Raw genomic sequence first — 13,794 nt, 5'->3', positions numbered from 1 at the left:
GTCTCAGCCAGTCTCTAGTGTGAAAATGTGCCATTGTGCTATTTTTTTTAAATGACAAAGCTGCCGTAGAAATATGTGATTCAGAACCATGGTCCCTTCCCCCAAAGGCTCTGGGCCTCTGACTGCCTCATAGGTGTGTGGAAGGAAGGAAGGTGGAGGAGGGCAGCCTGCTGCCTCTGGACCTTTCTGTTGGTCACTGACTGTCACTGCCCCCTGTGTATACACAGTCCTGACTCTGCCCATGTTGGCACTGTCTTTAAAATCGGGTTAGAAAAAGAAAGAAAGAAAGAAAGAAAGAAAGAAAGAAAGAAAGAAAGAAAGAAAGAAAGAAAGAAAGAAAGCCGGGCGTGGTGGCGCACACCTTTAATCCCAGCACTCGGGAGGCAGAGGCAGGCAGATTTCTGAGTTCGAGGCCAGCCTGGTCTACAGAGAAACTGTCTTGAAAAACAAAAAACAAAAAACAAAACAAAACAAATCGGGTTAGCTCTTAACCATTGGAAGAATTCCGCCAAATATTTTCATTGCCTTTCTGGGCTTTCCCTTATTCCTGCATTAGAGTTTCTGTGTCTCTGCCACTCTTTGGGTGTCCCAGAATGTCACACATATGCAGCTGCTGGGCTGCGAGGGAAGGTTTCATATCCCCGTGCTTGGGAAGGTACACAAGCATGTGGTCACTGTGACAGGGACCTTTTAAGGAACCTGAACATTCCAGGAGATCTGCAAGCGGCCTGGGTGTCTGCAGGGTCTCCTGTAACTTCGGAGCAAATTCTAGGAAGCTGACCAACATGGGTTTGAGCTGCTGAGAGCAGGGCAGCTTGGGGATTCAGGGAAGTTTGCCTCACTGGGCTCTTGTGGGCACTCACCCAGCCCTGCAGAACTGTCAGGTGGCAGTGCACCTGCCACAGTGCATTGCTGCACAGGGATTTGGACAGACAGGGAAGGAGAGACAGAGGTGGCTCCTGCCCCCTGGTGGCGGACTTAAGTGCAGGTTCTCCCCCTACCCCCTCCATTTCTGGATTCTGTGCCCACCTCATGCTGAGAGGCCCTGATGTGAAGCCAGCTAGCTCTCTGCCTCCTTGGAAGGTCTCCTCTACAGAGTGTATTGGCATTGTATATGCAGGGGCAGCTCTTAGACCCCAGCAGGAGACTGTGACATGTCCCATTGCCTACTGCTCAATGGTGTGTTTTTTGGCTCCACTTCCCAGAGTTTGGGGGTCCCTAGTCATGACTGTGAGTGGGGCTGTCTGTTCACAACATCCCTTGACCTCAGTCAGCACCCATGCCCATTTTAATGCACTTCAGTTCTTGAGATTTGCCTTGCCTCTTCACAGAAGCCACAGTCTAAGGAGAAATTGGAGGTTGCTTTGGAAGCCAGGGGATAAGGCCCAGAGCATGTGACTAAGAAGAAATGATTAATGCTTTGAGCATGGGCAGAGGTGCTGGCAGAAGTCAGGCTTTCCAAAGACCTGTCTGCAGCCCTGCCAGCCAGCAAGCACTGGGTCTAGCCCCTTAGTAGCCAAGTCAGAATTGCCTTTCACTTTCCAGAGTTTAGTAAGGAAATAATGTGTTTGGAAGGAAGCTGCATTAGCCCAGGGTTACCCGCTTCCTACTAGGGACTTTGATTCTGCCTCAAAGCATCTCCTTCCACTTCCCGGATGCTAGGAAGGAATTCCCACATATGATTCTTAAGTCATGCCTGCTCCTGTGCGATAATCCTGGGCCTCTGTCTCACTTCTGCAGTATGTTAATGAATGTAAAAATGACAAATGACAAGGTCCTTTTCTTTAACGGTGAGAGCCCATTTTTTTTAAAGCCGCTTGATGTTTCAGTGGGAGCACTCTAGGCTCCGCTGTGCTGAAGTGGGGATTTGAAAGGAGGGGACTGTGTGCCCCACAGGCTGTGCTCCCAGTATGATGTCAGCAGCACCACCTGAGATAAGAGACCAGCACAGGCTGTTAGAGGTCAGGCTGTCTCCTGTCCTTGTTGAGGAAGGCAGGGTCCCTGGAAGGAGCAGTGCCAGAGCAGTGCTGAGGCCTTTGCTGTGCTCCTGGGCAGCTCCTAGACAGAGTTCCCAGCTCCAGTTACTTCAGCCCTTACACTGTAAAGTGAAGGGAAGAAGAAGTGAATGTACTTTGTCTCCAAGTTCTTCGCTTCCTTGCAGCCCTTTGGGGGACTCATTAACTTGGGGTATCAAGCCATACTTAGGTAGTTCATACATGCCCAGGGTCCACAGGCTGGGCCCACTTGCTTGCACTGGGCCCTCCGTGAACCTTTCCGGTCAGTGTATCCACCTGGACCAGAGAGGGCACTGGAGTTTGAGTGGACAGGCATGGACCCAGGCTTTGGTGGTGTGCCTTCAGGAGGGTGCCGCAGCCCAGTGGCCCCTTTTATTGCTGCCATCTGCGGTGCTTCTCTTCCAGACATCCACGTAGCTAGCTACCTGCAGAAAGCCATGTCTGTCCATGTGACAGATGTATGCTAACCACGGGCCCCACCAGTGGATACTAAGAATGGGTGTCCCTCTAAGGGGCAGTTCTGGGAGGTCAGGTTCAGTGTGAGGTTACACTAGAGCTGCAGGTCTGAATGAATGTCACTCCCCCCCCCCAATGACGGAGACAAGCCCTGGGGTGGAGGTGCAGCTGGACATGCCTGTCCCCATGCTTTTCCACACTTTCTGTGACAGCTGCAGATGGCCAGCAGGTGCCAGTCCTGTGGAACCAGAGAAGAGAGGTGTCTGCCTCCAGTTGCAGTCTCAGAATCCACCAGCAGGGGGCACGGTGGAGCCAGCGGAGCAGTGTCAGAGGCCCAGGCAGATGCTGGTACCAGCAGATTAAACAGCCATACTGCTATCCTGCTGGGAGATTTGGTGGTTTGTGTGTGTGTGTGTGTGTGTGTGTATGTGTGTGTGTACATCTTTCTGTCAGGCCTCAGACTTGGTGTTGTGCAACACCTGACAGTAAGTGGGAGTCAATGTGTCCCCAGGTCAGCCTGACCTCCCAGAAAGCCATTGCGTGGTCAGCAAGGCCAGAACCAGAACGGACAGTTTGTAAATATCGGTGCGTTTTGCACTGTTGTGTCTCCTTACTGGTTTGTTCTTGTTGCAGACACTTTCTATGGAGAGATTAACATAAAATAATGTTTTCTATGCCATATTCTCCCTTCACTGCACCCTAGTGGGTTTAATTTGCTTAAAACCAGAATTTGCAATTTTAAATTTAACAGTATCTAATCTTTTTATGCCAATAGAAATTTTTTTGCCTGGCATGGAGATACACACCTACAATCTAGTACCTTAGAGGCTGAGGCAGCAGGATAGCTATGGAGTAAGACACCTTCACTCACACATTGCGCCCCCCCCCCCNCCCCCCATTACTCCTGGAATTTTCTTTCTTTCTTTCTTTCTTTCCTTCCTTCCTTCCTTCCTTCCTTCCTTCCTTCCTTCCTTCCTCCCTCCCTCCCTCCCTCCCTCCCTCCCTTCTTCCTTCTTTTCCTTTGTTTTCTTGTTTAATTCCTAGTGGAATAAACCCAATTTTAAGATTCCACACTATTGAGCCAGGCAGAGGATGTCCTCAGAGCAGGAGTCTCCATCTCCCTTGGATTACCGTCCCTGACTGTGGCTGAGCTCCCCCTGGCCAGCATCTCAATCCTTCCCCTGGCTCACCGTCAGGCAGGTTCTGGTCTTGGTGCAACGGGATCCACATTCCAGGTGCAAAAGGTCTCCCTGGGGCAGGGAACCCCATCCTGCCCTGGTCAGCTCTTGAATAGCCAGCTAGAGCTGCCTCTGCCCTGACGCTACAGGTGGGTGGAAACAGGAGAGAGCCTGCCACTCAGACTTCCATGCTTGGAAGTTCCCAGAAGGCCTTGAGTATAACCTTGGCCATACCTCACTGCCCATCCTATAGAGCCAGCAGGCCCCGTGAGATGTTGGGTAAAGCCATGTCTGCACCTCACAGCCTGCCTTGCAGGACTAGGCAGTCCTGCATGCAGGCAGGTGTAGGTGACTTGGGTTGGGGCTCTGGAAGCCTCTGAGCTACACTGTCACAGAGGACTCAGTTCATGCCTGACATGAGGAGGGTGTGTCCTGGGGGGTGACAGAACACAGTAGAGGACATGAGCTTAGCACACCCTTCTCTCTCATATCCCACAGAGCAGGAAGGCCGAAGCAAGGTTCCCTCAAAGCTCAGGCCTGAGTGAGTCCCACAAAACACCTGAGACCATTTTCTGACTGATGGGGGAGGGGTGTGTGTGATGACAGTGTTTTGTGAATGGAGGTGAGTTCTTCATGAACAAAGCTCTTGAAGGATGAGATATGGGCAACATCTCGAATGTTCTTAGCTTCATAGCTGCCCATTCCTGACACAGAGCCTGTCAGAATTTCACCCATGTGTTGTAAATGTGAACCAATTGGAGGATGGGCTGCACCTGTGGGGCTGGCCCGACCCTGCTAGTCCTTTCCAGAGACCACCCCTCTGTGGCCTTCAGAGCAAAGCACAGTTGGCCCCTCAGTCCCTGCTGTGCAGGAGGGGTGTGCTCTGGGCTCAGGAGGTCTCCTGCCCAAGTCCCCCAGCCCTGTGTACTGTTCCCTGTCAGCATGTTTGTGGAAACGAGCACCTGTCAGCACTGTGTAGCTGTGTCTGTTTTGTGCTAGTCTGTTGTCTTTTATGACTATCCACAAATAAATATTCTCATTGCAGTTGTGCTAGTGTGCTCCTTTCTCCCCAGCGTGATCCTTGTGGTTACTGCTCAGAAAGCGTGGCAAGGAAAGGGGGTGCTTGGTCACAACTGTGGTGGCCTGCAGCTCACTCTACACTCTCTCAGTCTTCTCAGTCTTGGGGGACTGTCTGGTGCTTTAGGGCTTCTAGGATGATTCACAGAGTGTGGACACTTGAAGATGAAGAACCTGCCTGGCTGCTCCCTGCAAGGATCTGAAGACCAGCCATTGGCTGCCGATCTGGTGCCATCTGGCTCCATGACTTTTGACAGTGACCTTGGGTGGTGACTCGAGCTTGGGAGTTCCATGATCATGACTATCTCACACCCTTAAGTATAAAACCTTAGAAGAGTTCAGCAGTGGGTCTGAAGGCAAGGAGATGCGCAGGGAGAAGAGATACCTGAGTGCTTATTTGGCCATTTATCACCAAAGAGGATGGGAGGCTATGGTGGGGACCGCCAGGGACAGAGCAGAGACAGAACCTGTCCAGTGACTGTTGTATTGCTTTCCGTTAAAGGACACATCTGTTTTTTTTTTTTTTAAACCAGATGAATTTAAATGGGACATTAGAGTCATTTCCTTCTGAAGGTACCAGGTACAAGAGATCACCGCCTTTTCTATATACAACATGGAAGCATGCTTCGTGTCTTGTTACAATTCCATTGCTGTGAAGAGACACCATGGCTGTAGTGGTGTGAATTTGCTTGGTTCAGGAAGTGGCACTATTTGGAGGTGTGGCCCTGTTGGAGAAAGTGTGCACTGTGGGTGTGGGCTTTAAGACTCTCATCCTAACTGCTTGGAAGCCAGTCTTCTTCGGTTTGCTTTCAGAACAGGATGTTGTACTGTCAGCAACTCCTGCACCATGCCTGCCTGGTTGCTGCCATGCTCCTGCCTTGATGGTAATGGACTGAACCTCTGAACCTGTAAGCCAGCCCCAATTAAATGTTGTTCTTATAAGAGTTGCCTTGGTCATGGTGTCTGTTTACAGCCGTAAAACCCTAAGAAAGAATATTGCCATGGCACCTTGGTTATGGTGTCTGTTTACAGCAGTAAAACCCTAAGAAAGAATATTGCCATGGCAACCCTTGTAAAAGAAAACATTTCATTGAGGCTGGCTTACACAAGGAGCTAAGAGTTCTACATTTTGATCCGAAAGCAACAGGAGACTGTGAGCCACACTGGTCATGGCTTGACCATATGAGATCTCAAAGCCTGCCTCCACAGTGACACACCTCCTCCAACAAGGACATACCATCTCCAACAAGGCCACACACACATGGGTCGATGGGGGCCATTTCTATTAAACCAGCACACGTAGCCCATCATCTGTGTTTCAGATTAGAAGCAGCGTCTTCCATCTCTCGTAACTCAGACCCGCAGGGTCTTCTGAAGTCTGTTGCCTTCAGCTCTGTGTGAGGGCAGGGAGTCTAAAGGCCTGGCTAGTGCCTGCTAAGCCAGGCTTTCCAGAAACTTCCAGGGTCTTGTCTGTCAGCAATCCCACCTACACTACCTCAGGGAGTCATCAGGAGCAGGCTAGCAGCTCAGTGACAGTGCTTCTCCCCTCCCAGGCCATCAATGCTTCCCTGAGGCATGGCTTTACCCACACATGGAGGGTCCCCTGCCATGTCCAGAGCCCAGCCAGGGAAGCAGGAGAGAACAGAGGGTCCTGGAACCACCTCTCTGATCCCTTGTTGCAATATAGCACATCACAGTGGTTGACCCATTCGGAATGCAAAGTCTGGATATGGCTGTAAAATGCAAGTGTAGAGTAAATTAACTCTAGGTAGATGTCTGCTCCTCTGGTGTTCCTGAACCTCAGGGTTGCTTCTGGTTTTAGTTTGTTTGGTTTTATAAAGGATGCTTCCAAACACCACAGTTAGGATGAGGAAAGCTGGACTGGGACCCTGCCTCACGTCTGGTGTCTTAACAAGAACGTGGTCTGTGGTCAGTGCACTGCAGTCCAGGGCCATGGAACTCCTCGGCCCCACCCCTGGAGAACTAGATCAATGTGTTCCTTCCCAACAAGACCCCTGTGGGGAGAGTGTAGTCCATGAGCCAGGACAAGGGACTTGGAGGGTCCAGCCTGAGGTCTCCCCCCACCCTCCTCACTGAGCAGAGTACCACTCATCTGGGCTGTGTCTGGGGCACAGCTGAGGCCAACAGGGAAGGAATTCACTTGGTCCCTGCAGATGTGCCTGCAGCTGCTGGAGCTCCTGATCCATCACTGCTCAGATCAACCAGGATAAGGTGTTCTCCACACCCCAGGATGGCCTTTCTGTGACAGTGAGCATGAGCAGAACCTGGTGGGTGAGGCCTCAGGGCAGGACTTCAGATAGAAGCCAGCACCTCAGACTCTGGTATTCACTGTGACAGTGACTGAGGGTTAAATAGGTCCCTGAAAGGATGTCCTCATCTTGATATCACAGGCCTGTATATAGGACTTCATTTAGAATGAGGCGGTTGATAAGGAATTGGTGGCCATGTTAGATTAGATTACAGTGTTCAACCCATGACTGCTGTCCTTGCAGAGGGGAAATTTGGAGACACAGAAGTTAGGATGTGGGTTGTTTCCAGGCAGGAGACTGGAGGAGAGTAGCTCAGAGCCAGGGCAGGAGCAGGAACACCAGTGTGTGGGTGTGTGGATAAAGGCTGGTGTGCACAGGAGGTAGGGGAGGAGGAGGCAGCCAGGCCTAGAGGGGAGCCCCAGGGCCGATGGGTGTCAGGACCCAGGGATTCAATGCTTTTTTGTGTCTCTCAGAATCATTTCTGTCTCTCCCGAAGACCTGTGACCCTGACATTCAGCCTTGTCTCACTCAGGCCTAGGGATGAGAGTCTAGCCACAGCGGACGTGACATGTGACATGTGACTTGTGGCTACAGAACTGTCAACTACAGTCCCACACAGCAGGAAGCATCACCTGCGTGTCCTATGTCCAACAGGTGACACCACTGACTAGGAGTCAGAGCGCTTCAGGTCCAAAGCCAGAAACCGTCTTGGGATGTTTTCTCCTGTGTAGCAGCCAGTGCGTGTCACCTACCTCTGTGTGTGACTTGGTGTTCTTGTTGGGGCTCCAAAGCTGCTTGACAAAGTTAACTATTAGGACATCTATACAAAGTGAATCCACTATCCTCTCTTTCCCTCTTATGCCCTCCCCACAACCTTTCCTATCTTAGGTATAAACAAACAAAGGAAAATTAAAAAAAAAAAAAACTCATTAGTAGCAGCAGCAGCAACAACAAACAGTCCATACGATGCTGGTGCATGCTTTTAACTCCAGCACTCAGGGAAGCTGAGGCAGGCGGACCTTTGAGTTCAAGGCTAGCCTGGTCTACAGAGCTAGTTCCATGACAGCCAAGTTCTCCTGACCTCATCCCTTCTCATTCCAAATGTTGTTACCATGCACTTTTTCTGTAGCCTGGAGTTGGGAGGTGAGCAAGGCATCTCAGCGGTATAGGACCATTGGGATTGTAATGTACTGTCCTATGCCTGGTGTCCTATTAGTGTATTTATGCTCTACCTTCCCGCTGCTGTAAGAGCGCACTCGACACTCTATCACTGATTTAAATAGAAATTCCTGTCTTCAGAGCTCTGGGAGCTAGGAATCCCAAGGGGAACAGGCCCCGTGCTCAGTCTGTCTGTCTCCAAGATGGTGTGTCTGTGGTCTTTACAAAGGACAAAGGTGAAAGCAGCTTTCTGGAACCTTTGATGAGTCACTAGCTCCATTCCCAAGTGTGTATCCCGCACTTCTTCATATGGCCGCTGGGTGTGAAGTTTCAACGTGTGAATTTATTTATTTTGTAATTCCGGGGTATCAATAAAAGCAGCTCATCCCAGGAGACCAAATTCCTCAGAGCTGGTCAGGCACCCACACTGTGTCAAAGTTGGTGGTCACCTCTGTCAACATAAAACACGGTTGTCGTTTTAAGAGAATAGTTTATTCTGTGGCTGGAGGGATAGCTCAATCCATGAACAGTTTCAAAAGCACAAGGAGCCAAACATGATGATGACTTGTAGTTTCTTTGGAAAGTTAGTCATGTCAAATGATGCTTTCCTGGGACACACAGGTGAAAGGCTGTCTTGCCAAAGCAAACACGGACGAAAGGATGTTTGCATATAGCAAAGGCATGAAAGGACCCAGGAGGAAGGAGTATAAATATGACCCCTCGGACAGTGGGAGACGAGCACTGAGCACTGGTTTGGTTTGCTCCGCCTCGCTATTCTTCAGTAAGGACACGCATGTACTGGTTCACCTTACATAGCATTGCTGAGCTCAACTTGTGATAACTCTGACACTGAGAGAAACTCGCCCAAGAACTGCTCACGAGGTTCCTGTGGCAGCTTGCTGCTTCCACAGCCTTACCTCAGGCCAGCTGGTAAGCCTGGCGGTTTCTTCAGGATTGAACTACAGCTGCCTGGTGTCTGCTTGCTGAAAGGATGGGACTGCTAAGTCATATTTGGTGTTTGCTACTGCTACAGAAGATCAAGCTCACCCAGAAGAACTCTTGCTGAACAGGTCCGCCTCCCCCACATCCTAACAACTTGTCTCTTCACCTCCCTCTGCTGGGTGGTGGCTCGAGGAGAGGTCGAACCCTTATTAAAAGTAGGTTGCAAAAAATGTGTGCCTACAGTGGTATATACTTCTTATATTGATTGATTAATTGGTTGATCAATTTTGGCTTTTTGTTTGTTTTTTGGATTTTCGAGACAGGGTTTCTGTGTGTAGCCCTGGCTGTCCTGGAACTCACTTTGTAGACCAGGCTGGCCTCGAACTCAGAAATCCACCTGCCTCTGCCTCCCGAGTGCTAGGAATAAAGGCGTGCGCCACCACGCCTGGACAATTTTGGCTTTTTGAGACAGGTTTTCTCTGAGTGGCCCTGGCAGTCCTAGAAATCACTCTGTAGACCAAGCTGGCCTCAAGAGATCCACTAGTCTCTGCCTCCTGAGTGCTGGGATTAAAGACAGACACACCAGGCTCAACTTATTTTTATTATTTTGAATTATGTGTTTGTGTGTGCCCTAGCTAGACCAGGCTGGCTGGAACTCAGAAGTCTGCCTGCCTCTGACTCCTAAGTGCTGGGATTAAAGGCATGCACCACCACTGCCTGGTGAGAAACTGTGTCTTAAACAAAACATATAAAGAAAGCACATCTTTAAACTCCAAGAGCTTGCATCAGATAAAATCAAAGCAGACACAAGGTGGGAGCTAACTTAGAGGAATTCCAAAGCTTCAGGAATGGCTGCCCTAAGGTTCATTCCAGCCTCTAGGAGGGCAGCATTCCTTCATACCCAGAAAGCTGCTGCAGAGACCTGCAAAGGCTAAAGGAAGCCCAAAGTCTCCTGCTGGAGGGACCAGCCCTTCACTGGAGCTGGAGGGATCTGATGTGAGCCCCAACAGCTGGGGTGGCTTGACAAACCCAGTTGTATCTGTGACAAACCCAGTTGACTCTTGAATTTGGAAACCCACCAGGGGTCACAGGCATCTCCTGACCCCTCAGGGATGCAGGTGGAAAGTCCTGGGGAGAAGACAACTCAGCCCCATCACTAATGCTGTGCCCTGCACAGCATCTGAGGCTTCCTCCCTTCTCCCTCCACCTCCTCTGTTCAGCATGTCTTTCCTTTCTCTGATGCATGAGTTAGACCCGCCCAAAACATCTCTCTCATGAGGTCTGTTCCACAGGCTGCTGGGCACAGGACCCTGGCAGGATGAAGGCAGGAACATGTTCTGGGCAGGATATCCTTATGGACAGAGGACAGAATGAGAAAGGACAGAAGCTCTGAATGTCACTTACTTGGCTGTGCCCTGGATGGATGCCAGGGACGGAATGAGGGAGTTCTTAGGCAAGGAGGCCTTGCACTTCAGAGCTAAAACTAGGAATGTGGAGGTCAGAGGACAATTTGTGGGAGTTGATTCTCTCCTTCCACCAAGTAGGTCATGGGGATTGAACTCAGGTCATCAGGCTTAGCTGCAAGCACCTTTACCCACCGAGGCATCCTCCTGGACTCATTTTATGAGTCAGTATCTCCCTATGTAGCCAATGCAGATCTCCAATTAATGATTCTCCTGCCTCAGCTTCATGAGTGCTGGGATTATAGGTGTGTGTTTGCATGACCAGAAAACACACATTAAGAAGTAATTAGTTTTGAGACAGAGTCTCACTGTGTATCCCTGCCAGGCTTGTAACTCACTAGGTCGACCAGTCTGGCCTCCAACTCACAAAGCTCTGCCTGCCTTTGCCTCCCAGGTACTGAGATTAAAGATATGTGTATCTGGCAAATACATAATTTTTTAATGGTGGGCTTTGAATCACATATAAGGCCCCAACTACTCCTCATATTCAACTTGTGCAACTGCCTTAGGGAGCAAATTGCATTCTGGGAAGTCAGATGAGTGACAGGCCTCTACCTTCCCTAAGTTATCACCTCTGGTTGATTATGTCTTCAGCTTTTGTTCCTGGGACCCAACACAGAAATAACAACAGGATTTAAAGATTGACGGACCCCAAAGGATTAGTCACCAGGCGGTGAGTAACTCCAGGAAGAACCGAAGCAATTTTTAGCCTGGGCGCAGAAAGCCAGTCCCAGAACAAAAGGCGCATTCTGAGCCTGGGAGGAAAGCCAGCTCTGTGTCCATTAAGACGCAGGTGGTCCAGCCCCTGCTTGGTGCTCCCTCCTGCAGAAGTCAGGGACCCAGTGTGATCTGCCTCCTCAGTGAACCTTGTCCCTGTGGAGAAGTGGGTACAGCTGACTGCTGGGGCAGTCTCCCCCAACCCCAGCAACTAGACACAGAGAGTGAGGCCAGCTTTCCTACCTCAGCCTGGCTCCCTTCCTATAGCTGTCTGCATCCCTATCTGCTGTCCATGGACTAGTGGCTTCTTTGTGGCCTGGAAAGACTGACTTAGTGGTGGAGAGTCTCTGGGTGGGTTACTATGGAAACAGACCCATGGTTTACAAGACCCTCAAGTCCCTCTTGAGAGCTATCCACCACATGTAGGGGTTCAGGACATCTAGGAGTCCATCCTGCCTAACAGGAGGGGAGGTCAAAGGCTGTCTACTCCCAGGTCGCTTTTTCCTCTTCTCTCCTTCCTCTCTGGTCTTTTATCCTTTCTCTTCACTTCCTTCTGCTTTTTTCTTTTCTGAGACATGTCTCACTCAGTAGTCCAGACTAGCCTGGAATTCATGGCAACCCTTCTGCCTCAGCTCCTGAGTCCTGAGATTACAGGCATAGGTCACGTGCCCAGCACCCAAGTGACCCTTGGCATTGTCATGGTAAAAATATGAAGTGATGGACACTTCAGTCGTGTCCTTTCCTGTCTCCTCCCTGTCACCTCCAAACCAAAGCAGCCCTTCCCCTGCCTTCCTTGAGCCTCAAGTCCAGCTGTTCCTCCAGCTGGGGCCCAGTCCCATCTCTTCCTCCATCCCATCCTTCCCCAGAGGCCACCAGGGAACCTATCCCGGACTCTAGCTCCTGCATGCTCCCACCTGCATGTCTCCACAGCCTTCCTGACTGGGCTGTACCTGGCCAGCCCTCTGTCCTCTGCTGCCTGGACTCTTATGCCTGTTACCTCTGCACACCTTGCCTCAGGGTTCCCTCTGTCCCTATCCTAGCTTGTCTCTGGATAACATTCTTTCACCTTTGGGTGCCTTGGCCTTTATCACAGCTGTGAGCCATGAGCGGGCTGGTTTCCTGTGACACACGTCTGGAATGCAAGCACATGTGACTTTCTGAGACTGTGGCAGAACGGCTGTGCATCACCTAGACTTTTTATATGGATTACAAGTTGAAATGATAACTTTTTGGTATTTCTGAGTAAATTTCTTTAAAAACAAAAAAAAAAGATTTATTTTATGTGAGTACACTGTAGCTGTACAGATGGTTGTGAGCCATCATGTGGTTGTTGGGAATTGAACTCAGGATTCCCTCTTGCTCCAACCCAAAGATTTATTTATTATTATATATAAGTACACTGTAGCTGTTTTCAGACACAGCAGAAGAGGGCGTCAGATCTCATTATGGATGGTTGTGAGCCACTCATATATATAAATAAATCTTTTCTTCTAAGGCAGGGTCTTAGTGCATAGTCCTGTAACTTGTCATGTAGAGAGGTCTGCCTCCGCCTCCTAAGCTCTGGATGCACTTTACATCATGCTAGGTCTAGACTGTTACTTGTGTTGTGTGAATGGTTCCTGGTTTTCTGAGTTCTCTGGCTCCTGGAGAAGCCTCTTACAACCTCCATTTGCCACAATCCTTCCTGAGGCAGGCTGCAAAGCTTTCTGGGGCTCCCTGTCCATGGCTGGGTGCACATTATGTGTTTTCTCCCTGTGGTGAAGATGGGGATTGCACTCAGGGCCCAGATCCTCGGCTTTAGACACAGTGAATGGCAGTGAGCAGTCCCAGGACAGGATCAACCACCTGCCTGAGTGCCTGAGCAAGTCCACTGGCTCTGGGGAAACAGGGATAGGTACCTGCTGTGTCCTGTTTTCAAAAACGACAGATGCCTGAGTTTTCCAGACCCTGACATGACAGTCATTCCCAGAGGTCTATTTTTATATACACAGAGGCAACATCAAAGACCAATCCGAAGATAAAAATACATTTCTTTTAATTGGTCTTGGCTTTGATTTGTACCAACAAGCCCTGGAAACACCAATACAATTTGATCGTAAACAAACAGTACTGCGGCAGTTAGAGAAAACACTGACCCACTTCCCAGGCAGGCGACTGCTTCCCAATCCCCCCTCATGCTCCTTCTTGTGCTTCAGTTCACAAAGGTGATACTGTGTCCCAGCAGTAGCCTGGCTGAGGCAGGGAGACCACTGGTGTGGGGCCAGTATGGGATAGGATACATACTGAGACATTATTATTTTTAAAAAGGAAAGAAAAAAAAGTTAGTTTGAAACCAAATTGTGCAGAACTGCCCACACCCATACTAAGGATGGAGACAGTCTCATCAAACACTAACTCCATCTGCCTGCACTAAGATTTGCTTCTCTGGACTTGAAGAAATTTAACAGCAATTTTACTTGAGAATCTGCATCAAGGACCAGGACGCCATTCTAAATGCACTCCTTCATGGGGTGGAGCC

Source organism: Mus caroli, chromosome 17 (assembly GCF_900094665.2).
Source record: "Mus caroli chromosome 17, CAROLI_EIJ_v1.1, whole genome shotgun sequence".
Classification (NCBI taxonomy): Eukaryota; Metazoa; Chordata; class Mammalia; order Rodentia; family Muridae; genus Mus; species Mus caroli.
This window is presented reverse-complemented; position numbering follows the sequence as displayed.